The 26,062-nt window shown below is 49.4% G+C and overlaps 2 long non-coding RNA genes across 2 annotated transcripts; one reads left to right on the forward strand and one right to left on the reverse strand.

The window, feature by feature from the left end:
- Nucleotides 1-10,235: 10,235 nt before the first annotated feature.
- LOC148134908 (uncharacterized) lies at nt 10,236-10,836 on the reverse strand. The gene is made up of 2 exons (XR_015755650.1): nt 10,702-10,836; nt 10,236-10,382 (listed from the first exon to the last, which is right to left on the reverse strand). It is a non-coding gene; the product is annotated as an uncharacterized LOC148134908 (long non-coding RNA).
- Nucleotides 10,837-25,197: 14,361 nt separating this feature from the next.
- On the forward strand, nt 25,198-25,798 carry LOC148134909 (uncharacterized). Its single transcript, XR_015755661.1, has 2 exons — nt 25,198-25,332; nt 25,652-25,798. It is a non-coding gene; the product is annotated as an uncharacterized LOC148134909 (long non-coding RNA).
- Nucleotides 25,799-26,062: the final 264 nt, after the last annotated feature.

Consider the following 26,062-nt stretch of genomic DNA (forward strand, 5'->3'; position numbering starts at 1 on the left):
GATGCCCATGTAACTGTTCTCTGATATACTTCTTCCACAGATTGGTTGCCTCCTCACATTTGGTCATTTTAGGGTGCGCTGAACTGAAACTCCAATTTCCTGATGCTTGCAACATTTTTCCTTTTTATTTATTCCCTGCCCCTATTCTCCCATTTCGACCTGCTCTGTTCCAATTCTCTAATGTATTGGCACTCCCACTAATTTTCTAATGCAATGGCACTGTGTACCAAACCCATCTACTGATGCCCCACTAGTTCTCCCATTTACTCATACCCCGATACTCATTCTTCCATTTACTGATGCCCAGCCCAATTCTACTATTTAGAGGTGCCCTACTCTAATTCACCCATGTACTGGTGCCAGGCCCCAATTCTCGTCCCACTGTGCACCAGTTCTTCCATTCAGTATTTTCTTACAACAATTCTCCCATTTAGTGGTCCGCTGCCAGATTCTCTAATTTTGGCGTGCCCTGCATCAAATCTCCAAATTACCAATCCTGCACAAATCCTCCCTTTAGTGATGACCTGCACCAACTATCCCACTGAATATTGTCTGAACCCAATTCTCCCACTGAGTTGTTGACAGCAAAGTTGGAGGTGTAGTGAACAGCGAAGATGGTTACATCAGATTGCAACAGGATCTTGATCACATGGGCCAATGGGCTGATAAGTGGCAGATGCAGTTTAATTGAGATGAATGTGAGATGCTGCATTTTGGGAAAGCAAATTTTAACAGGACTTATACACTTAATGGTAAGGTCCGAGGGAGTGTTGCTGAACAACGAGACCTTCAAGTGCAGGTTCATAACTCGGTGAAAGTGGAGACGCAGGTAGATCGGATAGTGATGAAGGCATTTGGAATGCTTTCCTTTATTGGTCAGAGCATTGAGTACAGGAGTTGGGAGGTCATGTTACAGCTGTACAGGACATTGGTCAGGCAACTGTTGGAATGTTGCGTGCAATTCTGGTCTCGGAAAGATGTTGCGAAACTTGAAAGGGTTCAGAAAAGATTTACAAGGATGTTGCCAGGGTTGGAGGATTTGAGCTATAGGGAGAGGTTGAACAGGCTGGGGCTGTTTTCCCTGGAGCGTCAGAGGCTGAGGGGTGACCTTACACAGGTTTATAAAATCATGAGGGGCATGGAAAGGATAAATAGACAAAGTATTTTCCCTGGGGTTGGTTAGTCCACGACTGGAGGGTGTAGGTTTATGGTGAGAGGGGAAAGATATTGCAACTGTACAGGACTTTGGTTTGATGTTGCAATTGTACAGGACTTTGGTTAGGCCACAGTTGGAGTACTGTGTGTAGTTCTGGTCGCCTCACTTTAGGAAAGATGTGGAAGCTTTGGAGAGGGTGCAGAGGAGATTTACCAGGATATTGCCTGGAATGGAGAATAGGTCTTACGAGGATAGGTTGAGAGTGCTCGGCCTTTTCTCGTTGGAACGGCGAAGGATGAGGGGTGACTTGATAGAGGTTTATAAGATGATCAGAGGAATAGATAGAGTAGACAGTCAGAAACTTTTTCCCCGGGTACAACAGAGTGTTACAAGGGGACATAAATTTAAGGTAAAGGGTGGAAGGTATAGGGGAGATGTCAGGGGTGGGTTCTTTACCCAGAGAGTGGTGGGGGCATGGAATGCGCTGCCTGTGGGAGTGGTAGAGTCAGAATCTTTGGTGACCTTTAAGCGGCAAATGGATAGGTACATGGATGGGTGCTTAAGCTAGGACAAATGTTCGGCACAACATCGTGGGCCAAAGGGCCTGTTCTGTGCTGTATTGTTCTATGTTCTATATGAAAGAGACCTAAGGGACAACCTTTTCACACAGAGGGTGGTACAAGTATGGAATGAGCTGCCAGAGAAAGTTATGGAGGCTGGTACAATTGCAACATTTAAAAGGCATTTGGATGGGTATATGAATAGGAAGGGTTTGGAGGGATATGGACCGGGTGCTGGCAGGTGGGACTAGATTGTGTTGAGATATCTGGTCGGCATGGATGGGTTGAACGGGTCTGTTTCTGTGACTCTATGACTCTAAGCACTGAGGTACAGGAGTACCTGACACAATGATGGTCTCTGTCTCTGTCTCACACTCTGACATACGCACACACGCAGTTACTGAGGGACAAGGAATGACAGAATAATATGAGCATCTTCAAATATTAAAGCTCCGTGAGGGGTTGTTGGGGATAGTGTAGAGGGAGTTTTACTCTGTATCTAACCCTGTTCTGACGCTGCCCTGACGGGGATACAGTAAAGGCAGCTTTACTGTGCATCTAATCCTATTCTGTCCCTGCCCTGAAAGTGTTTGATAGGGACAGTGTAGGGGGATCTTTATTCTGGAACATAGGAAAAGGAAGAGGCCATTCAGCCCCTCGAGCCTGTTCCATCATTCAATGGGATCATGGCTGATCGGTGGCCTAACTCCACATTCTTTCCTTTGGCCCATATCCCTCAATATCTTCACTGAAAATGTATCTCTCTCCGATTTAACCTGAACGACTGATCCAGCATCCACTGTTGTTTGTGGAAGAGAGTCCCTCTCCCACCCTTTGTGTGTCACAGTGCTTCCTCCCATCTCTCCTGAACGCTCTGGGCCCTCATTCTCAGACTCTGCTCCCTCTCGGTCGAGAATCTCCAACCAGTGGGAATCGTTGATCTTGATCGATCCTGTCTCATCCTGTTTATACCTTGGAAGCTTTGATCAGATCACCTCTTAACTTTCTCAATTCTGATGAAAACCGGCCTCATTTGTCGAGTGCCCCCTCAGAACGTAACCCCTGAGGTTCAGGATCATTCTTGTAAACCTCCTTTGTATTCCCTCTCTGTACTCCAACCTGATTCCCACACACTTGCTTGCACTGAACTCCATCTAACACAGCTTTGTCCATTCACCCAGTCTATCAATAGCCCTTTGTAATGTTAAGGTGCCATCTGCACTGTCTACAATGCTGCCTAACTTTGTACCTAACCCTGTGCTGTCCCTAACCTGTGCGTGTTTGATAGGAACAGTGCAGAGGGATTTATACTCTGTATCTAACCTCAGGGCGCACATGTCCTGGGAGTATTCGATGCAGAGAATGTGGCGGGAGATTTACTCTGTATCTAGCCCCATGTTGTCCCTATCCTGGGAATGAAGACACCATTGGCTCAGAGACAGGATAGAGGGGAATGAGGGTTTCAGATTGGAGTGAGCTACAGGCACGTACAGGTTGGGAACTGTTTTCAGTAAAAGGCAATTGATCCCAAATCTCCTTTCCCCCGCTCCTTTCCCCTCCTCTCGTTCCCCCATTCCAACCCCCTCCTCCTCCCCGTCTCCTCGCCCCACCTCTCCTTCATCCCATTTCTCCTTCACCTTTCCTTCTCCCCTGTCCTTTGCCCCCTCTCCTTCACCCTCCTTTTTCTCCTCCTCCTCCCCTCCCTCCCCCTTCTTCCTCGCCTCCTTGCACTCCTCTCCAACCCCTCCCCCTTCACACACAGTCTCCCCTTCTTCCACTCCCCTACTCTTCCTTCTCCCCTCCCCCCTTCGCCCTCTCTCCTTCCCCCCACTCCTGTCCTCCCCTCTCCCTCCTTCCTCCACTCTCCTTTTCTTATACTACCCCCTCCCTCCTTCCCCCTCTTCCCTTCCCCACTCTTCCTCCTCTCCTTCTCCCCTATTCTCCTTCTCCCCTCCCCTTTCCCCCCTCTCCTTCCAACCCTCTCTTTTCTACCCTCTACTTCACCCTTTCCCCCTTCCCCCACTCCTCTTCTCCTTTCCCCTCTCCTCCCCTCCTACTCTCTCTCTGCCTCTCTCCTCCATCTCCCTTACATTCTCCCTTCTCCTACCCTATTAATTGCCTCCCTCTCTACTCTGCCCTCCATCACCCCTTCTTCCCCCCCTCTCCTTCCATCCCTGCTCTCCTTCCCGCCCTGTTCTGCTTCCCTATCTCCTTCCCCTCTCCATTCGCCCCTCCTTCCCGCTCCATTCCTTCCTTCCCCCTCTCCTTCCCTCTTTCCTCCCCCCCTCTCCTACTCCTTCCCTCCCTCACACCCCTTCTTCCCTCCCTTTTCCCTTCCCCCTCTACCTCCCCTCCTTCTCCCCTCTCTTTACCCCCTATTCCACTCCCTCTCCTTTCCCCTTCTTCCCCCTTGTTCCCCCATTCCTATGTCCGCCTCCTCCCCTTGCCACCTTCTACTTCCCCTCTCTCCTCCCCCCTCTCCACGCCTCTTCTCCTTTCCCCTCTTCTCCCCCCTCCTTCCCCACTCACTCTTCTCTCTCTCTGCTTCTCCCCTCCAATATTACTTTCTCTCTTCTCCTACCATACCAATCACATTCTCCCCTCTACTCCGCCCCGTCCTCCCCCTCTCCTCCACCTGCTTCCTCCCCCTACCACTCCTCCTCTCTTCCCCGTCTCTCCTCCCCCCTTCACGCCTCTTCTCCTTTCCCCTCTCCTTCCCCACTCACTCTTCTCTCTTTCTGCCTCTCCCCTCCATCCCCCTTACTTTCTCCCCTCTCTTTCCCTACCAATCGGCTTCCCCTCTGCTCCGCTCCCATCCTCCCACCCTCTCCTCCCCACCCTATATCCTTTCCCCCTCCTTTCCCCCTCTCTCCATCTCCTTCCATTCCTCCACGCTGCCTCCTCACCCCTTGTGGTGAAAGGGTTAAAATTATGTCCCAATACATGTGTGAATCTAACCGGAATGGAGGTGTTGCTTAGTCCCGTGTGAATCTTATTACACACCTCCCCGTGTGAATCTTCTTATCTGTATGTAACCAGAATGGAATGTGTTTTTTAGCCTTGCTCTGCTGTTCACATGAATGTTTATATCTGGAAAAGAGTATATCAGCTGGAAAAGTCTCCAGTTCGGTGAGTCTGCTCCGGGGTTACGTTTAACCGCCGAGCGTGGGTTGTTGGCAACCACTCTACGAGAACTGACGGCTCCCAGTTCCGGTAACATGTAGAGTGAGTATAAGCCAGACCCGGGAGTCTGCTCCGGGGTTACGTTTAACCGCCGAGCGTGGGTTGTTGGCAACCGCTCTACGAGAACTGACGGCTCCCAGTTCCGGTAACATGTAGAGTGAGTATAAGCCAGACCCGTTGTAAGTATGAGACCTGGTTGTGGCGACGCTGCGGGGAATAAAATGCTCATATTCTAGCAGACTCGCCTCTTGGTCGTTTGTCCTGTGTCAGACTGCTCTCCTACGAACCTGACCTTGAGAATTTTTTTAAAACATTTTGGCGCTGCGAGCAGGGTCAATCGCAAATGAGGAGAGATTTTGATACAGAACAATGTTTTGGAAAAAGACTAAGAAACCAGAAGAACAAACTGTGGAGGTCCCGACCGTCCCGGGATGGCATGGACCGTGGCATGACGTGGCAGTTTGTTTGAGAAATGGTGGGGGGCGACCGGAGGAACCCCAGGGTCGCTGCTGTCCACCCTTGAGAGGATCCCAGTCCTGCCGAAGAACCCCTTGCCTGGGGTACAGCGGAGGATGTGGGCATGTCCAAAAAGCTGAAGCGGAGTTAACAGAATTGAATGGGATTGAACTGAACTGAACTGAGTGGAACTGAACTGAATTGAACTGAAGTGAATCAAATTGAACGGAACAAAATGGAACTGAGCTAAATTGAATTGAAATGGACGGAACTGAATTGAACACAATTGAATTGAACTGAACAGACCTGAACTGAGCTGAATTGAACTACACTGAATTGACTGAACTGAAATTAACTGAAACGAATTGAACTGAATTAAGCATAATGTAACACATGTATTGGGCCAAGCAGTGGAATGTGGTGTAAAATTATGTCCCAACACATGTGTGAATCATAATGTAACACATGTATTGGGCCAAGCAGTGGAATGTGGTGAAACGGTTAAAAAATTATGTCCCAATACATGTGTGAATCTAACCGGAATGGAGGTGTTGCTTAGTCCCGTGTGAATCTTATTACACACCTCCCCGTGTGAATCTTCTTATCTGTATGTAACCAGAATGGAATGTGTTTTTTAGCCTTGTTCTGCTGTTCACATGAATGTTTATATCTGGAAAAGAGTATATCAGCTGGAAAAGTCTCCAGTTCGGTGAGTCTGCTCCGGGGTTACGTTTAACCGCCGAGCGTGGGTTGTTGGCAACCGCTCTACGAGAACTGACGGCTCCCAGTTCCGGTAACATGTAGAGTGAGTATAAGCCAGACCCGGGAGTCTGCTCCGGGGTTACATTTAACCGCCGAGCGTGGGTTGTTGGCAACCGCTCTACGAGAACTGACGGCTCCCAGTTCCGGTAACATGTAGAGTGAGTATAAGCCAGACCCGTTGTAAGTATGAGACCTGGTTGTGGCGACGCTGCGGGGAATAAAATGCTCATATTCTAGCAGACTCGCCTCTTGGTCGTTTGTCCTGTGTCAGACTACTCTCCTACGAACCTGACCTTGAGAATTTTTTTAAAACACCCCTCTCCTTCACCCCTTTCCCCTTCTCCTTCTCCCTCCCCCCTTAACTCCTCTCCATCCCACCCTCCTTCCCCCTGTCCTTTCCCCCTCTCCCCTTCCCCTCCAATCCTTCGCCCCCACCATTCCCTACCCCTTGCATTCCATCTCCCGCCTCCAACTCTACTTCCTTCCCTCTCCTTTCCCCCTTCAATCCCTTCCTCCACCCTTGCGCATCCCCTCCTTTGCCTTTCAAATAGTGCTGTCTCTTTCCTCCCAAGGGATCTTGCTGGCCACTTGAAGATTCAAAGAGTGAAACTTTGGGATCAGGAGACCTCTGAACAAAAGCTTTCTCCAGAGGGGACACGGTCCTGAGGCCTAGTAGACAGGCTGCACCCCGAGTGGGCCCATGTGAGTTGTGTGTTTATTTACCCCGAGGGTGAATCTCCTCTGGGCTGCCCTGGGTTTTAGGGGCCTCTGGTTAACTGCCTCCTGTCAGATTGCGGCCCTGTCATTTTTAAAACAGATTTGAAGCCTGGGGCTAAAATAACTGGGGTCTGGGATTTGGCACAAAAACATCAATCCCCAGTGAGTGTCTGACAGACAGGACTTCCAAGGTGGTAATTTAAACCTTAAATGAGAAATTCGATCTAAAGACTTGTTCTAATATCAGAGTAATACTACTTGTGGGATCTTGCTGTGTCTCAAACCACCTGCAGAGTGGCCTACATTGCTACAGTCTCTCCCCCCGAGGAGGGGATTTGATTTGGGAGCCGAAACGTGGGAGGCACAGTGGCACAGTGGTTAGCACTGCTGCCTCACAGCGCCAGAGACCCGGGTTCAATTCCCGACTCAGGCGACTGACTGTGTGGAGTTTGCACATTCTCCCCGTGTCTGCATGGGTTTCCTCCGGGTGCTCCGGTTTCCTTCCACAGTCACAAAGATGTGCGGGTTAGGTGAATTGGCCATGCTAAATTGCCCGTAGTGTTAGGTAAGGGGTAAATGTAGGGGTATGGGTGGGTTGCGCTTCGGCGGGTCGGTGTGGACTTGTTGGGCCAAAGGACATGTTTCCACACTGTAAGTAATCTAATCTAGAAACTCGGACGATGAAGAGACAGACAGAATCCAATCATTCTGCCATGAGGAATCATCAGACAAGAGCTGGAACCAGAGAGAGAGAGAATAATCAGAAACCGTCCTGTCTCCTTGTTGTTCATTTACACATGCAGATACACACACAACACTCACACACACACACGCAGACGGAAAAGAATTGTGGGGTTCAGGTTGTTTCTGGGATTTTTACCATAAGGGGCGAGCTCTGGGCTGGAGGGGGGAGACAAAGGGACAGAAAGGTTGGACAGGGAGTTGCTGCACATTCTGATCCCACAGATGATACTGCCTCCGTCACTCACTGCAGCTCCCATCTACATTCCCGTGTTCCCTCTCTCTTCCCTACACCTTTCCTTCAATCCCCATCTCTCTCCATCCTTCCCATCTCCATCCTGTTCATGTTCCCCTGAAGATCCCCTTCCTATTACTCTCTTCCTCCTCACTCTTTATCCTGGACTAATTTAATCGTTCAGTCTTTCCCAATCTCTCTATCGCTCTCCCTGGGCTTTTTCTCTCTCCCTCCCTGTCGTTCTGGTCTCCCCCCCCCCCCCCCCCCCCACCAGGTATTTGTTTATTCTGCTTTCTGACTTTCATTCTCTTTGTCTTGTTCTCTCACTGGCTTTTATTCTAACCACCATCTTCACCACAACCTGCCCCCCCTCTCTCTCTCTCTCTCTCTCTGTCTCTCTCTCTCTCTCTCTCTCTCTCTCTCTCTCTCTCCCCCATTCTCCACTCCGTCCCTGTCCTGCTGTCCCAGAGGGTGACTTGGACTCCATGCCATGTGGGGGGAGGGAAGGCGACTGGGGGAGAAGCCGCGGGTGGGAAGGCGATAGGGGGGGTAGAAGGGCCGTGGGAGGGGGGTTGCTAATGCAATGGGGGGGTGGGATGGCGATGGAGGGGGTGGGGAAGGCGATGGGGGGGGGGGCGGGAAGGCGATGGAGGGGCGGGAGGGCGGTGGGGAGGAGGCGATGGGGGTTAGGAAGGTAATGGGGAGAAGGCGATGGGGGTGGGAATGCGATTGGGGAGAAGGCGATGAGGGGTGGGAAGGCGATGGGCGAGAAGGTAATGGGGAGAAGGTGATGGGGAGAAGGCAATGGGGGGTGGGAAGGCGATGGGGGAGAAGGCGATGGGGGGAAAAGGTGATGGGGAAAGGTGATGGGGAAAGGTGATGGGGGAAGGTGATGGGGGAAGGTGATGGGGGAAGGTGATGGGGGAAGGTGATGGGGGGAAGGTGATGGGGCGAAGGTGATGGGGGAAGGTGATGGGGGAAGGTGATGGGGGAAGGTGATGGGGGAAGGTGATGGGGAAGGTGATGGGGGAAGGTGATGGGGGGAAGGTGATGGGTGGAAGGTGATGGGGGAAGGTGATGGGAGGAAGGTGATGGGGTAAGGTGATGGGGGGAAGGTAATGGGGGGAAGGTGATGGGGGGAGGGTGATGGGGGAAGGTGCGGGTGGGAAGGCGATGTGGAAGGATGGTGACGGGGGAGAAGGGTGACGGGGGGAGAAGGGTGATGGGGAGAAGGGTGACGGGGGAAGGGTATCGGGGGAATGGTGACGGGGGAAGGGTGACGGGAGGGAAGGGTGACGGGGGGGGAAGGGTGACGGGGGGAAGGGTGACGGGGAAGGGTGACGCGGGAAGGGTGACGGGGTAGGGGAAGGGTGACGGGGGTATGGGTGACGGGGGAAAGGGTGCCGGGGGGGAAGGGTGACGGGGGGAAGGGTGACGGGGAGGAAGGGTGGCGTGGGGGGAAGGGTGACGAAGGGAAGGATAACGGGGGGGGGAAGGGTGACGGGGGGAAGGGTGACGGGGGGGAAGGGTGGCGGGGGGGAAGTGTGACGGGGGGAAGGGTGACGGGGTGGAAGGGTGTCGGGGGGGAAGGGTGACGGGGGGAAGGGTGACGGGGGTTGGGGGGAAGGGTGACGGGGGTTGGGGGGAAGGGTGACGGGGGTGGGGACGGGGAAGTGTGACGGGGGTGGGGGGGGAAGGGTGACGAGGGTAGGGGGGAAGGGTGGTGATGGTGGGGGGGAAGGGTGACAGGGATGGGGGGAAGTTTGACGGGGATGGGGGGAAAGGGTGGCGGGGGAGAGTGACGGGGGGGAGGTGACGGGGAGGGGGAGAAGGGTGACGGGTGGAGAAGGGTGACGGGGGGAGAATGGTGAAGGGGGGAAGGTGACGGGGGGAAGGGTGACGGGGGGGAGAGAAGGGTGACGGGGGGAAGAAGGGTGACGGGGGGGAAGAAGGGTGACGGGGGGGGAAGAAGGGTGACGGGGGGAAGAAGGGGGACTGGGGTGAAGAAGGGTGACTGGGGGGGAAGAAAGGTGACGGGGGGGGAAGAAGGGTGACGGGGGGTGAAGAAGGGTGACGGGGGGGGAAGAAGGGTGACCGGGGGGGGAAGAAGGGTGACGGGGGGGGATGAAGAAGGGTGACGGGGGGGGAAGAAGGGTGACGGGGGGGGGAAGAAGGGTGACGGGGGGGGAAGAAGGGTGACGGGGGGAGGAGAAGGGTGACAGGGAGGGAGGAGAAGGGTGACGGAGGAGGGAGGAGAAGGGTGACGGGGGAGGGAGGAGAAGGGTGACGGTGGGGGGGGAGGAGAAGGGTGACAAGTGGGGGAGGAGAATGGTGACGGAGGGGGGAAGAGAAAGGTGGAGGGCCTAACCAATGAACCACAGCAAAGCACGTTATCTACTGAATTATAGATGAATGCTCAAAAATATTCACCTCTAAATCAGTGTTATTGTACTTCAATGTAAACTCTCTGGCTGGAGCTTGAAGCTGAGAAGTTAGCACAGAACTGGCATCAGAGATACACTTCAGTTTTCATTCCTTCCACTATTTTGTAAAATGAGATGACAAAAGAAACCTGTTGAGAGACATTCAGAATATACTTGAGTGTTAAACATCCACCTGTTAAAGGAGTTTCCAAAATCTACCACCATCAGTTCAGGACAGGAATTTACAAAATAATTTGAGAGATCTAGTATTTTAATCACAATGTTATGTTGTAGAGATGATTTGAGAGATTGGTTAGATGCATCCAACTTTAAGATGTTTTTCTAACAGCCAATTTTGTTCTTCCAAAGGTTATTTGGATAGCAGAAGATTGGAATACAGGAAAGAGAAAATTATTAATGAACAGAATTAACCATCTGTGTTAATCTCCTCAATGGCGGAGTACCTACCCAGCATCCCTCGCGGTGGTGAATACCCTCTATACTCACTACAGGCGAGGGCGGTGCAGCCGCAGTGCCGGGTTTGTCTCCGTGGGAAATGGGAAGAGACGCGCTTTTCCAGACGGTAAGGATGCAGGAGCTGGACAGAGGGATTCAGACCGAGAATAAACCCTTCCAGCGAGAAGCGAGCACCTTGAAAAATAACTTGTTGTTAAATGGTTTGCATTTCCGAGGTGAACAGCCGCCATCTTGGCCGGGAATGTGGACGCATGCGCAGAGGGATGCGTGACGTCACGGGGCGGGGCCTGAGAATGATTCATACAGATGCTGAAAACCTGAGACAAGAATCACAGAGATGTACAGCATGGAAACAGAGCCTTCGGTCCAACCCGTCCATACCGACCAGATATCCCAACCCAATCCAGTCCCACCCGCCAGCGCCCGGTCCATATCTCTCCAAACCCTTCCTATTCATATACCCATCCAAATGTTTTTTAAATGCTGCAATTGTACCAGCCCCCACCACATCCTCTGGCAGCTCATTCCATACATGTACCACTCTGTGCGTGAAAAAATTGCCCCTTAGGTCTCTTTCATATCTTTCCCCTCTCACCCTAAACCTATGCCCTCTAGTTCTGGACTCCCCCACCCCAGGGAAAAGATTTTGTCTATTTATCCTTTCCATACCCCCAACGATTTTGTAAACCTCCATAAGGTCACCCCTCAACCTCCGTCACTCCAGGGAAAACAGCCCCAGACTGTTCAGCTTCTTCCTGTCGCTCAAATCCTCCAATCCTGGCAGCATCCTTGTAAATCTTTTCTGAACCCTTTCAAGTTTCACAACATCTTTCCAATAGGAAGAAGACCAGAATTGCAGACAATATTCCAACAGTGGCCGAACTGATGTCATGTACAGCCGCAACATGACCTCCCAACTCCTGTACTCAATACTCTGACCAATAAAGGAAAGCATACCAAACGCCTTCTTCACTATCCTATCTACCTGCGACTCCACTTTCAAGGAGCTATGAACCTGCACTCCAAGGTCTCTTTGTTCATCAACACTCCCTGGGACCTTACCATTAAGTGTATAAGTCCTGCTAAGATTTGCTTTCCCAAAATCCAGAACCTTGCATTTATCCGAATTAAACTCCATCTGCCATTTCTCAGCCCATTGGCCCATCTGGTCCAGATCCTGTTGTAATCTGAGGTAACCTTCTTCACTGTCCACTACACCTCCAATTTTGGTGTCATCTGCAATCTTACGAACTGTACCTCTTATGCTCTCATCCAAATCAAATCAGAAAGTGCTGGAGGAAGTCAGCAGGTCTGGCAGGAGATTTGGACAGAGAAACAGAGTGAACCATTCCAGTCCTGTGTGCATCTTCTTCAGAACCCATTGCCCAGGTGGTGCAGTGTCCTGGGCGATAGCTTTATAACAGCTTCACCCCCAGGTGATCTTTGAAACAAATAGCAGTCGACTTGAATCCCTGAATTTTTCTGCAGGTGACATTTTTAACCAACCTGTTCAGATGTGTCATGTCCCACTTGTGAAGCAGGTGGGCCTTGAGAAGCCAGGCCTTGTTTGTTCGAGGGGAGTTCCACAGGGTGGAGTCTCAGGGTCAACCATCTTCAGCTGCTTTGTCAATCACTTTCCCTTCAGAAGCAGGATTGTTGGTTGATGATTGGACAATATTCAGCATCATTTTCAACTGCTCCGATACTGATGTAGCAGATATCCATATGTTCAGGTTGTAAGTTTGCTCGCTGAGCTGGTAGGCTTGTTCTCATTGAGAACAATCTTACAACCTGAACCTCAACCTGAGCTAAACATTTTCTCAAAAACGGCATATCCATATGTAGCAAGACCTGGCCTGGATCTAAAATCTGCACAAATGATAAGTAACAGTCGTATCACATCCGAGCCTGGCAAAGACCATGTTCAACAAGAGAATATCCGAGTATCCCTTGTTGAAAATCCACAGCAATATCATTGTTGAATCCTCCATGGGCAGCATTCCAGGGGTGTAATATTGACCAGAAACTGAACAGGACGAACCATACAACTACAGTTGATACAAGACGCAAAAAATCTTACAGCGCTCAACTCACCTCCTGCCTGCCCACCTTACAAGACGTAAGTCAGGTGTGATACAGAATCCTCTCCACTTGCCTGGTTGAATGCTGCTTCAACAACACAAGAAGCTCATCAACATGTAGGACAAAACAGCTCTCTTGATTGCCAACAACCTTCCCCATTCCCTTTCTTCCCCATTGATGTACAGCAGCAGCAAAGAGGCTGCGCTGTCCACCAGTTGGCGAGGTACATCCCACAACAGGCTTGCACCTCAGGACACACAATGTCTCAGAGATGTTGGAACAACAACCTGATTTATTCAGGAACATTCCTTTTTGCTTTTGATGGTGCTTTTTGCATCTTTTGATGTGATTGGATCATTTGTTTGGGAGGAGGTGTAGAATAGGGGGAGGGTGTCTTTCTGAAATTGGATTTGTTTGTTCTGAGATTTTACCCTGTATGCACAATGATAATATTTGAAAATCTTTTCACAGAGAAATAGATTGAAAGAATTGAAGATGAGTGAGTCAAATCAGACATGATATAAAGATCCAACAGAGTCACTAAATTCATTTGGATATAAGGGGAACATGTTTATCTGGTATGTCTGTAAGCAAAGATTTCAAAAAAACATTGTGAGTGGTAAAGTGCCAGCACAGACACACACAAAAACACAGACGCACACACAGACACACACACACAACAGTGTGAGTGTTCCACTGAACTGACTGCAGAAATTATTTAACATTATTGTGTTAACATTCTTCAAAAATCCACAGACAGAGAAGTCATGAATATATTGTGTTTATGGGAAAGGATTCAACAGATTATCCAACTTGGAGATATGTGAGGAGATCAGCACCATGGAAACGTCTGGATTGTGAGAAGGATTGCAAATCCCCAGACCAGCTGGAGACTCACCGACACAGACATTCTGGGGAGAGACTGTTCACCTGCTCTATGTGTGGGAAGGGATTTACTCTGTCATCCAGCTTCATGTAACACCAGTGGGTTCACACTGACAAGAGACCTTTCCCCTGACTGTGGGGGAAAAAAAAACTTTAAGATGTGTAAATGTCTTAAATTCAATGGTCATAATTTAACACCTTAACCTCCCTCCACATATTGCATTTCCAACGCCCCTCCCCCAAGGCCCTCCTCATTCCTGAAGAAGGGCTTATGCCCGAAACGTCGATTCTCCTGCTCCTTGGATGCTGCCTGATCTGCTGCGCTTTTCTAGCAACACATTTTTCAGCCATAATTTAACATCAACCTGTTCCCATGGGAGAGAAGGTATTCAGCTGTTCCATGTGTGGGAAGGTATTCACTTGGGGATCCAGCCTAATGTCAGACTAACGTCTTCATCATCGGGAGAGAAGCGTTGTCTTTTCTGTTTAGGAAGGAATAAACTTCCCAGTTCAGCCTTATGTCAACCGTTGAGTTGACACTGGAGAGAGACCAATCATCTGCTCTGTGTGTGAGAAGGGATTTATTAAGTCAGCAAAGTTCAAATACACGAGCGTGGCCATACTAGAGAGAGAGAGTGAGAGAGAGAGAGAGAGAGAGTGAGTGAGAGAGAGAGAGAGAGAGAGAGAGACTGTACACCTGCACTGAGTGTAGGAAGAGATTCACTTAGTCATCTGTACTCAGTGAGCACCAGCACATTCACACCTTTTACCTGCTCCTTGTGTGGGAAGGGGTTCACTCGGTTCTCCAATCTCAGCAGCTATGGCTTTGTTCACATCAATGAGAGAACATGTCAATGCTCTGACTGTGAGAAGAGCTTTATGAGTAGCAATGATTTGATGAAACATCAACAAACACATTGTGGGGAGAGGCCGTTCACCTGCACTGTGTGTAGCAAGGGATTCAATTATTCATCCCCACATGTGACGCTCCAGTTAAGGGGAATCAGTTTCGCTGAGTTGGCTGTATTGTTGGTTTACAGAGCAGTGTAATGTGAACAGCGTGGTTTCAATTCCCACTACCAGTTTGAGGCTACCATGAAGGACTCTCCTTCTCAAAATCTTCCCTTGCCTGAGGTCTGGGCCCACTGGTCAAATCACCATGAGTCGCTTCTCTCTGTATTGAAGAGAGCAGCCCCTGTGGTCTGGGAAGACTATAGTCACACACACATTCCAGTGGGGTAACGTGATTGTATTCTGCTGTTATTGCATCCAGACCTGGACTGTGTTCATTCTGTCAGCAATAGTTTACTTCATTGGATGTGAATTATCTCTTTAATTGAACTGGTGTTTAATTGTTAAGGTGTTAATCACATCAAAAACACAGCTTTTACCCACTGATTTCTCTCCGGTGAGATGAGATTGATAGATATCAATTTCCTGCCCTGTTCTTGGGTCTTTTATTCATTGCAAAGGTATTTATAAATGTATTTTCACACATTCAGGATTTCTGAATGTCCTTGTGAAGTCCTTGTGAGGTGTAGTCACTGTTGTGGGAGATATTGCAGCTGTACATCTCTAAGGCTTGACTTAGGGCTCCGCTTCCCTGCACCAATGCTCCCATTTACCAATCCCACACAAATCCGGGAATTGCACCAATTCTCCCATTGAGTGTTATCCTGCCCCAGTCCTCCAACATAGAATTTAAAGGCACCTGCATAGATTCTCCAGTTATTGTTGCACTGCATCAATTCCTTCTATTTAGTTGTTCCCTGATTTTTTTTTTCATTTAGTGATGCAGTGTACTGAAGCTCCAATTTACCAATGCTTGCAACATTTCTTCTTTTTATTGATTCCCTGGCCCCTATTCCCCAATTTAGACATGCTCTGCTCCAATTTTCCAATATATTGGCACTCCCACCAATTTTCTTATGCACATCGACTGTGCAACATTGCATCATTTAATGATGCCTTAACCCGATTCTACCATTTAAAGGTGCGCTACTCTAATTCTCCCATTTACTGTTGCCATGCACCAATTCTGTAATTTAGCTTCACTGTGCACCAGGTCTCTCATTTACTGATGGCCCGCAGCCATTCTACAATTCCGTGCTGTTTAGTAACATTTCCCACAATTACTGACGCCCTGAACAAGTTCTCCATTCAGTTTAGCCTTTCACCAATCCTCATATTGACTGATGCTCTGGCCCAAATTCCACCAAATCTCCCATTTACTCATATCCCTGTATTAAATCATCCATTTACTGATTCTACCATTTAGGGGTGCCCTACCCTAATTCTCCCATTTACTGTTGCCAATCATCAATTTAGCTCCACTGTGCACCAGGTCTCTCATTTACTGATGACCCGCACCAATTCTCCAATTCAGTGTTGCTTAGCACTATTTCCCCCAATTACTGATGTCCTGAACAAGTTCTCCACTCAGTGTTGCCTTACCCCAATCCTAACACTGACTGATGCCCTGGCCCAGTTTAGAGGTGCCCTACTCTAAATCTCCCAAAAGGTATGGCCCTGCCCCAATTTTCCAATTTAGTTGCAACACCGCATAACTCACCGATTTAGTGCTGAACTTCACTAATTCACCCATTATCTGATGCTCTGTTGCAAATATTCACATTTTGATAAGCTCTTTCCCAATTTTGGCACTTAGCAGTTCCTTGCAATGATTCAAAGTTGAAACTTTATTGCTGGAACAGCACAGCAGGTCAGGCAGCATCCAGGGAACAGGAGATTCGACGTTTCGGGCACAGGCCCTTCTTCAGGAATGAGCAGAGAGTGTTCAGCAGGAGAAGATAAAAGGTAGGGAGGAGGGACTTGGAGGAGGGGCGTTGGAAATGTGATAGGTGGAAAGAGGTCAAGGTGAGGGTGATAGGTCGGAGTAGGATGGAGGCGGAGAGGTCAAGAAGAAGACTGCAGGTCAGGAAGGCGGTGCCGGGCTGGAGGGATTCGGCTGAGACAAGGTGGGGGGAGGGGGGATGAAGAAACTGGTGAAGTCCAAGTTCATCCCCTGTGGTTGGAGGGTTCCCAGTCGGAAGATAAGACGCTCCTCCTCCGACCGTCGCGTTGTTGTGGTTTGGCGGTGGATGAGTCCAATGACCTGCATATCCTCGGTGGAGTGGGAGGGGGAGTTGAAATGCTGTGCTACAGGGTGGTTGGATTGGTTCGTCCGGGTGGCCCAGAGGTGCTCTCTGAATCGCTCCGCAAGTAGGCAGCCTGTCTCCCCAATATAGAGGAGGCCACACCGGCTGCAGCGGATGCAGTAGATGATGTGGGTGGAGGTGCAGGTGAATCTGTGGCGGATATGGAAGTTTCCTTTGGGGCCTTGGAGAGAAGTGAGGGGGGAGGTGTGGGCGCAAGTGTTGCACCTCCTGCGGTTGCAAGGGAAGGTGCCGGGAGTGGAGGTTGGGTCGGTGGGGGGTGTGGATCTGACAAGGGAGTCGCGGAGGGAGTGGTCTCTACGGAAAGCTGATAGGGGAGGGGAGGGAAATATATCCTTGGTGCCGGGGTCTGTTTGGAGGTGGCAGAAGTGACGGCGGATGATGCGCTGTACATGGAGATTGGTGGGGTGGTAGGTGAGGACCAGTGGGGTTCTGTCCTGGTGGCGGTTGGAGGGGCGGGGCTCAAGGGCGGTGGAGCGGGAAGTGGAGGAGATGCGGTGGAGGGCACCGTCGACCACGTCCTGGGGGAAATTGCGGTCCTTGAAGAAGGAGGCCATCTGTGTTGTACGTATTTTGAACTGGTCCTCCTGGGAGCAGATGCGGCGGAGACGAAGGAATTGGGAGAATGGGATGGCGTTTTTCCAGGGGGCAGGATGGGAGGAGGTGTAGTCCAGGTAGCTGTGGGGGTCGGTTGGTTTGTAGTAGATGTCCGTGTTGATTCGGTCGCCTGAGATAGAAACAGAAAGGTCGAGGAAGGGGAGGGAGGAGTCCGAGACTGTCCAGGTGAATTTGAGGTCGGGGTGGAAGGTGTTAGTGTAGTGGATGAACTGTTCAACCTCCTCGTGGGAGCACGAGGTAGCGCCGATACAGTCATCGATGTAGCGAAGGAAAAGATGGGGGGTGGGGCCAGTGTAGTTGCGGAAGATGGATTGTTCCACATACCCTATGAAGAGGCAGGCATAGCTGGGGCCCATGCGGGTGCCCATGGCTACTCCTTTTGTTTGGAGAAAGTGGGAGGATTGGAAAGAAAAGTTGTTCAGGGTGAGGACCAGTTCGGTCAGTCGAAGGAGGGTGCCGGTGGAAGGGTACTGGGTGGTACGGCGGGAAAGGAAGAAGCGGAGTGCTTTGAGTCCTTCGTGATGGGGGATGGAGGTGTACAGGGACTGGATGTCCATGGTGAAGATGAGGCGTTGGGGACCGGGGAAGCGGAAATCCTGGAGGAGGTGGAGGGCGTGGGTGGTGTCACGAACGTAGGTGGGGAGTTCTTGGACTAATGGGGGCAGGACCGTGTCGAGGTATGCCGAGATGAGTTCGGTTGGGCAGGAGCAGGCTGAGACGATGGGTCGTCCGGGGCAGTCAGGTTTGTGGATTTTGGGCAGGAGGTAGAAACGGGCGGTGCGGGGTTGTGGGACTATGAGGTTGGAGGCGGTGGATGGGAGGTCCCCTGAGGTGATGAGGTTATGGATGGTCTGGGAGATGATGGTTTGGTGGTGGGGGGTGGGGTCATGGTCAAGGGGACGGTAGGAGGAGGTATCTGCGAGCTGGCGTTTGGCCTCAGCGGTGTAAAGGTCAGTGCGCCAAACTACTGCTGCGCCTCCCTTGTCAGCTGGTTTGACCTGCCCTCGACCTCTTCATAGCACACCCCGTGCTGGCCTCCTACCTGCCCTCGACCTCTTCATAGTAAACTGCCGCCGCGATATTAACCGCTACCTGAACTCCCACACCCCTCCCACCCACTCCAACCTCTCACCCTCGGAACGCGCAGCCCTCCACTCCCTCCGTTCCAACCCCAACCTCACCATCAAACCACTCCCGGCACCTTCCCTTGCAACCGCAGGAGGTGCAACACTTGCGCCCACACCTCCCCCCTCACTTCTCTCCAAGGCCCCAAAGGAAACTTACATATCCGCCACAGATTCACCTGCACCTCCACCCACATCATCTACTGCATCCGCTGCAGCCGGTGTGGCCTCCTCTATATTGGGGAGACAGGCTGCCTACTTGCAGAGCGATTCAGAGAGCACCTCTGGGCCACCCGGACGAACCAACCCAACCACCCTGTAGCACAGCATTTCAACTCCCCCTCCCACTCCACCGAGGATATGCAGGTCATTGGACTCATCCACCGCCAAACCACAACAACGCGACGGTCGGAGGAGGAGCGTCTTATCTTCCGACTGGGAACCCTCCAACCACAGGGGATGAACTTGGACTTCACCAGTTTCTTCATCCCCCCTCCCACCACCTTGTCTCAGCCGAATCCCTCCAGCCCGGCACCGCCTTCCTGACCTGCAGTCTTCTTCTTGACCTCTCCGCCTCCATCCTACTCCGACCTATCACCCTCACCTTGACCTCTTTCCACCTATCACATTTCCAACGCCCCTCCTCCAAGTCCCTCCTCCCTACCTTTTATCTTCTCCTGCTGAACACTCTCTGCTCATTCCTGAAGAAGGGCCTGTGCCCGAAACGTCGAATCTCCTGTTCCCTGGATGCTGCCTGACCTGCTGTGCTGTTCCAGCAATAAAGTTTCAACTTTGAATCATTGCAAGGAACTGCTAAGTGCCAAAATTGGGAAAGAGCTTATCAAAATGTGAATATTTGCAACAGAGCATCAGATAATGGGTGAATTAGTGCAGTTCAGCACTAAATCGGTGAGTTATGCGGTGTTGCAACTAAATTGGAAAATTGGGGCAGGGCCATACCTTTTGGGAGATTTAGAGTAGGGCACCTCTAAACTGGGCCAGGGCATCAGTCAGTGTTAGGATTGGGGTAAGGCAACACTGAGTGGAGAACTTGTTCAGGACATCAGTAATTGGGGGAAATAGTGCTAAGCAACACTGAATTGGAGAATTGGTGCGGGTCATCAGTAAATGAGAGACCTGGTGCACAGTGGAGCTAAATTGATGATTGGCAACAGTAAATGGGAGAATTAGGGTAGGGCACCCCTAAATGGTAGAATCAGTAAATGGATGATTTAATACAGGGATATGAGTAAATGGGAGATTTGGTGGAATTTGGGCCAGAGCATCAGTCAATATGAGGATTGGTGAAAGGCTAAACTGAATGGAGAACTTGTTCAGGGCGTCAGTAATTGTGGGAAATGTTACTAAACAGCACGGAATTGGAGAATGGCTGCGGGCCATCAGTAAATGAGAGACCTGGTGCACAGTGAAGCTAAATTACAGAATTGGTGCATGGCAACAGTAAATGGGAGAATTAGAGGAGCGCACCTTTAAATGGTAGAATCGGGTTAAGGCATCATTAAATGATGCAATGTTGCACAGTCGAGTTGCATTAGAAAATTGGTGGGAGTGCCAATATATTGGAAAATTGGGGCAGAGCATGTCTAAATTGGGGAATAGGGGCCAGGGAATCAATCAAAAGAAGAAATGTTGCAAGCATTGGTAAATTGGAGCTTCAGTACACTGCATCACTAAATGAAAAAAAAAAATCAGGGAACAACTAAATAGAAGGAATTGATGCAGTGCAACAATAACTGGAGAATCTATGCAGGTGCCTTTAAATTCTATGTTGGAGGACTGGGGCAGGATAACACTCAATGGGAGAATTGGTGCAATTCCCGGATTTGTGTGGGATTGGTAAATGGGAGCATTGGTGCAGGGAAGCGGAGCCCTAAGTCAAGCCTTAGAGATGTACAGCTGCAATATCTCCCACAACAGTGACTACACCTCACAAGGACTTCACAAGGACATTCAGAAATCCTGAATGTGTGAAAATACATTTATAAATACCTTTGCAATGAATAAAAGACCCAAGAACAGGGCAGGAAATTGATATCTATCAATCTCATCTCACCGGAGAGAAATCAGTGGGTAAAAACTGTGTTTTTGATGTGATTAACACCTTAACGATTAAACACCAGTTCAATTAAAGAGATAATTCACATCCAATGAAGTAAACTATTGCTGACAGAATGAACACAGTCCAGGTCTGGATGCAATAACAGCAGAATACAATCACGTTACCCCACTGGAATGTGTGTGTGACTATAGTCTTCCCAGACCACAGGGGCTGCTCTCTTCAATACAGAGAGAAGCGACTCATGGTGATTTGACCAGTGGGCCCAGACCTCAGGCAAGGGAAGAATTTGAGAAGGAGAGTCCTTCATGGTAGCCTCAAACTGTAATTGGGAATTGAACCCACGCTGTTCACATTACACTGCTCTGTAAACCAACAATGACGGCGGCACGGTGGCACAGTGGTTAGCACTGCTGCCTCGCAGCGCCAGAGACCCGGGTTCAATTCCCGACTCAGGCGACTGACTGTGTGGAGTTTGCACGTTCTCCCCGTGTCTGCGTGGGTTTCCTCCGGGTGCTCCGGTTTCCTCCCACAGTCACAAAGATGTGCAAGTCAGGTGAATTGGCCATGCTAAATTGCCCGTCGAGTTAGGTAAAGGGGTAAATGTAGGGGTATGGGTGGGTTACGCTTCGGCGGGTCGGTGTGGACTTGTTGGGCCGAAGGGCCTGTTTCCACACTGTAAGTAATCTAAAAAAACAATACAGCCAACTCAGCGAAACTGATTCCCCTTAACTGGAGCGTCACATGTGGGGATGAATAATTGAATCCCTTGCTACACACAGTGCAGGTGAACGGCCTCTCCCCACAATGTGTTTGTTGATGTTTCATCAAATCATTGCTACTCATAAAGCTCTTCTCACAGTCAGAGCATTGACATGTTCTCTCATTGATGTGAACAAAGCCATAGCTGCTGAGATTGGAGAACCGAGTGAACCCCTTCCCACACAAGGAGCAGGTAAAAGGTGTGAATGTGCTGGTGCTCTCTGAGTACAGATGACTAAGTGAATCTCTTCCTACACTCAGTGCAGGTGTACAGTCTCTCTCTCTCTCTCTCTCTCTAGTATGGCCACGCTCGTGTATTTGAACTTTGCTGATTTAATAAATCCCTTCTCACACACAGAGCAGATGATTGGTCTCTCTCCAGTGTCAACTCAACGGTTGACATAAGGCTGAACTGGGAAGTTTATTCCTTCCTAAACAGAAAAGACAACGCTTCTCTCCCGATGATGAAGACGTTAGTCTGACATTAGGCTGGATCCCCAAGTGAATACCTTCCCACACATGGAACAGCTGAATACCTTCTCTCCCATGGGAACAGGTTGATGTTAAATTATGGCTGAAAAATGTGTTGCTAGAAAAGCGCAGCAGATCAGGCAGCATCCAAGGAGCAGGAGAATCGACGTTTCGGGCATAAGCCTTTCTTCAGGAATGAGGATGGCCTTGGGGGAGGGGCGTTGGGAATGCAATAGGTGGAGGGAGGTTAAGGTGTTAAATTATGACCATTGAATTTAAGACATTTACACATCTTAAAGTTTTTTTTTTCCCCCACAGTCAGGGGAAAGGTCTCTTGTCAGTGTGAACCCACTGGTGTTACATGAAGCTGGATGACAGAGTAAATCCCTTCCCACACATAGAGCAGGTGAACAGTCTCTCCCCAGAATGTCTGTGTCGGTGAGTCTCCAGCTGGTCTGGGGATTTGCAATCCTTCTCACAATCCAGACGTTTCCATGGTGCTGATCTCCTCACATATCTCCAAGTTGGATAATCTGTTGAATCCTTTCCCATAAACACAATATATTCATGACTTCTCTGTCTGTGGATTTTTGAAGAATGTTAACACAATAATGTTAAATAATTTCTGCAGTCAGTTCAGTGGAACACTCACACTGTTGTGTGTGTGTGTGTGTGTGTGCGTCTGTGTTTTTGTGTGTGTCTGTGCTGGCACTTTACCACTCACAATGTTTTTTTGAAATCTTTGCTTACAGACATACCAGATAAACATGTTCCCCTTATATCCAAATGAATTTAGTGACTCTGTTGGATCTTTATATCATGTCTGATTTGACTCACTCATCTTCAATTCTTTCAATCTACTTCTCTGTGAAAAGATTTTCAAATATTATCATTGTGCATACAGGGTAAAATCTCAGAACAAACAAATCCAATTTCAGAAAGACACCCTCCCCCTATTCTACACCTCCTCCCAAACAAATGATCCAATCACATCAAAAGATGCAAAAAGCACCATCAAAAGCAAAAAGGAATGTTCCTGAATAAATCAGGTTGTTGTTCCAACATCTCTGAGACATTGTGTGTCCTGAGGTGCAAGCCTGTTGTGGGATGTACCTCGCCAACTGGTGGACAGCGCAGCCTCTTTGCTGCTGCTGTACATCAATGGGGAAGAAAGGGAATGGGGAAGGTTGTTGGCAATCAAGAGAGCTGTTTTGTCCCACATGTTGATGAGCTTCTTGTGTTGTTGAAGCAGCATTCAACCAGGCAAGTGGAGAGGATTCTGTATCACACCTGACTTACGTCTTGTAAGGTGGGCAGGCAGGAGGTGAGTTGAGCGCTGTAAGATTTTTTGCGTCTTGTATCAACTGTAGTTGTATGGTTCGTCCTGTTCAGTTTCTGGTCAATATTACACCCCTGGAATGCTGCCCATGGAGGATTCAACAATGATATTGCTGTGGATTTTCAACAAGGGATACTCGGATATTCTCTTGTTGAACATGGTCTTTGCCTGGCTCGGATGTGATACGACTGTTACTTATCATTTGTGCAGATTTTAGATCCAGGCCAGGTCTTGCTACATATGGATATGCCGTTTTTGAGAAAATGTTTAGCTCAGGTTGAGGTTCAGGTTGTAAGATTGTTCTCAATGAGAACAAGCCTACCAGCTCAGCGAGCAAACTTACAACCTGAACATATGGATATCTGCTACATCAGTATCGGAGCAGTTGAAAATGATGCTGAATATTGTCCAATCATCAACCAACAATCCTGCTTCTGAAGGGAAAGTGATTGACAAAGCAGCTGAAGATGGTTGACCCTGAGACTCCACCCTGTGGAACTCCCCTCGAACAAACAAGGCCTGGCTTCTCAAGGCCCACCTGCTTCACAAGTGGGACATGACACATCTGAACAGGTTGGTTAAAAATGTCACCTGCAGAAAAATTCAGGGATTCAAGTCGACTGCTATTTGTTTCAAAGATCACCTGGGGGTGAAGCTGTTATAAAGCTATCGCCCAGGACACTGCACCACCTGGGCAATGGGTTCTGAAGAAGATGCACACAGGACTGGAATGGTTCACTCTGTTTCTCTGTCCAAATCTCCTGCCAGACCTGCTGACTTCCTCCAGCACTTTCTGATTTGATTTGGATGAGAGCATAAGAGGTACAGTTCGTAAGATTGCAGATGACACCAAAATTGGAGGTGTAGTGGACAGTGAAGAAGGTTACCTCAGATTACAACAGGATCTGGACCAGATGGGCCAATGGGCTGAGAAATGGCAGATGGAGTTTAATTCGGATAAATGCAAGGTTCTGGATTTTGGGAAAGCAAATCTTAGCAGGACTTATACACTTAATGGTAAGGTCCCAGGGAGTGTTGATGAACAAAGAGACCTTGGAGTGCAGGTTCATAGCTCCTTGAAAGTGGAGTCGCAGGTAGATAGGATAGTGAAGAAGGCGTTTGGTATGCTTTCCTTTATTGGTCAGAGTATTGAGTACAGGAGTTGGGAGGTCATGTTGCGGCTGTACATGACATCAGTTCGGCCACTGTTGGAATATTGTCTGCAATTCTGGTCTTCTTCCTATTGGAAAGATGTTGCGAAACTTGAAAGGGTTCAGAAAAGATTTACAAGGATGCTGCCAGGATTGGAGGATTTGAGCGACAGGAAGAAGCTGAACAGTCTGGGGCTGTTTTCCCTGGAGTGACGGAGGTTGAGGGGTGACCTTATGGAGGTTTACAAAATCGTTGGGGGTATGGAAAGGATAAATAGACAAAATCTTTTCCCTGGGGTGGGGGAGTCCAGAACTAGAGGGCATAGGTTTAGGGTGAGAGGGGAAAGATATGAAAGAGACCTAAGGGGCAATTTTTTCACGCACAGAGTGGTACATGTATGGAATGAGCTGCCAGAGGATGTGGTGGGGGCTGGTACAATTGCAGCATTTAAAAAACATTTGGATGGGTATATGAATAGGAAGGGTTTGGAGAGATATGGACCGGGCGCTGGCGGGTGGGACTGGATTGGGTTGGGATATCTGGTCGGTATGGACGGGTTGGACCGAAGGCTCTGTTTCCATGCTGTACATCTCTGTGATTCTTGTCTCAGGTTTTCAGCATCTGTATGAATCACTCTCAGGCCCCGCCCCGTGACGTCACGCATCCCTCTGCGCATGCGTCCACATTCCCGGCCAAGATGGCGGCTGTTCACCTCGGAAATGCAAACCATTTAACAACAAGTTATTTTTCAAGGTGCTCGCTTCTCGCTGGAAGGGTTTATTCTCGGTCTGAATCCCTCTGTCCAGCTCCTGCATCCTTACCGTCTGGAAAAGCGCGTCTCTTCCCATTTCCCACGGAGACAAACCCGGCACTGCGGCTGCACCGCCCTCGCCTGTAGTGAGTATAGAGGGTATTCACCACCGCGAGGGATGCTGGGTAGGTACTCCGCCATTGAGGAGATTAACACAGACGGTTAATTCTGTTCATTAATAATTTTCTCTTTCCTGTATTCCAATCTTCTGCTATCCAAATAACCTTTGGAAGAACAAAATTGGCTGTTAGAAAAACATCTTAAAGTTGGATGCATCTAACCAATCTCTCAAATCATCTCTACAACATAACATTGTGATTAAAATACTAGATCTCTCAAATTATTTTGTAAATTCCTGTCCTGAACTGATGGTGGTAGATTTTGGAAACTCCTTTAACAGGTGGATGTTTAACACTCAAGTATATTCTGAATGTCTCTCAACAGGTTTCTTTTGTCATCTCATTTTACAAAATAGTGGAAGGAATGAAAACTGAAGTGTATCTCTGATGCCAGTTCTGTGCTAACTTCTCAGCTTCAAGCTCCAGCCAGAGAGTTTACATTGAAGTACAATAACACTGATTTAGAGGTGAATATTTTTGAGCATTCATCTATAATTCAGTAGATAACGTGCTTTGCTGTGGTTCATTGGTTAGGCCCTCCACCTTTCTCTTCCCCCCTCCGTCACCATTCTCCTCCCCCACTTGTCACCCTTCTCCAACCCCCCCCACCGTCACCCTTCTCCTCCCTCCCCCGTCACCCTTCTCCTCCCTCCTCCGTCACCCTTCTCCTCCCTCCCTGTCACCCTTCTCCTCCCCCCGTCACCCTTCTTCCCCCCCGTCACCCTTCTTCCCCCCC

The sequence above is a fragment of the Chiloscyllium plagiosum genome, unplaced genomic scaffold, assembly GCF_037043375.1.
Source record: "Chiloscyllium plagiosum isolate Xiang-an unplaced genomic scaffold, Cpla_swu_hap1 HiC_scaffold_52, whole genome shotgun sequence".
NCBI lineage: Eukaryota > Metazoa > Chordata > Chondrichthyes > Orectolobiformes > Hemiscylliidae > Chiloscyllium > Chiloscyllium plagiosum.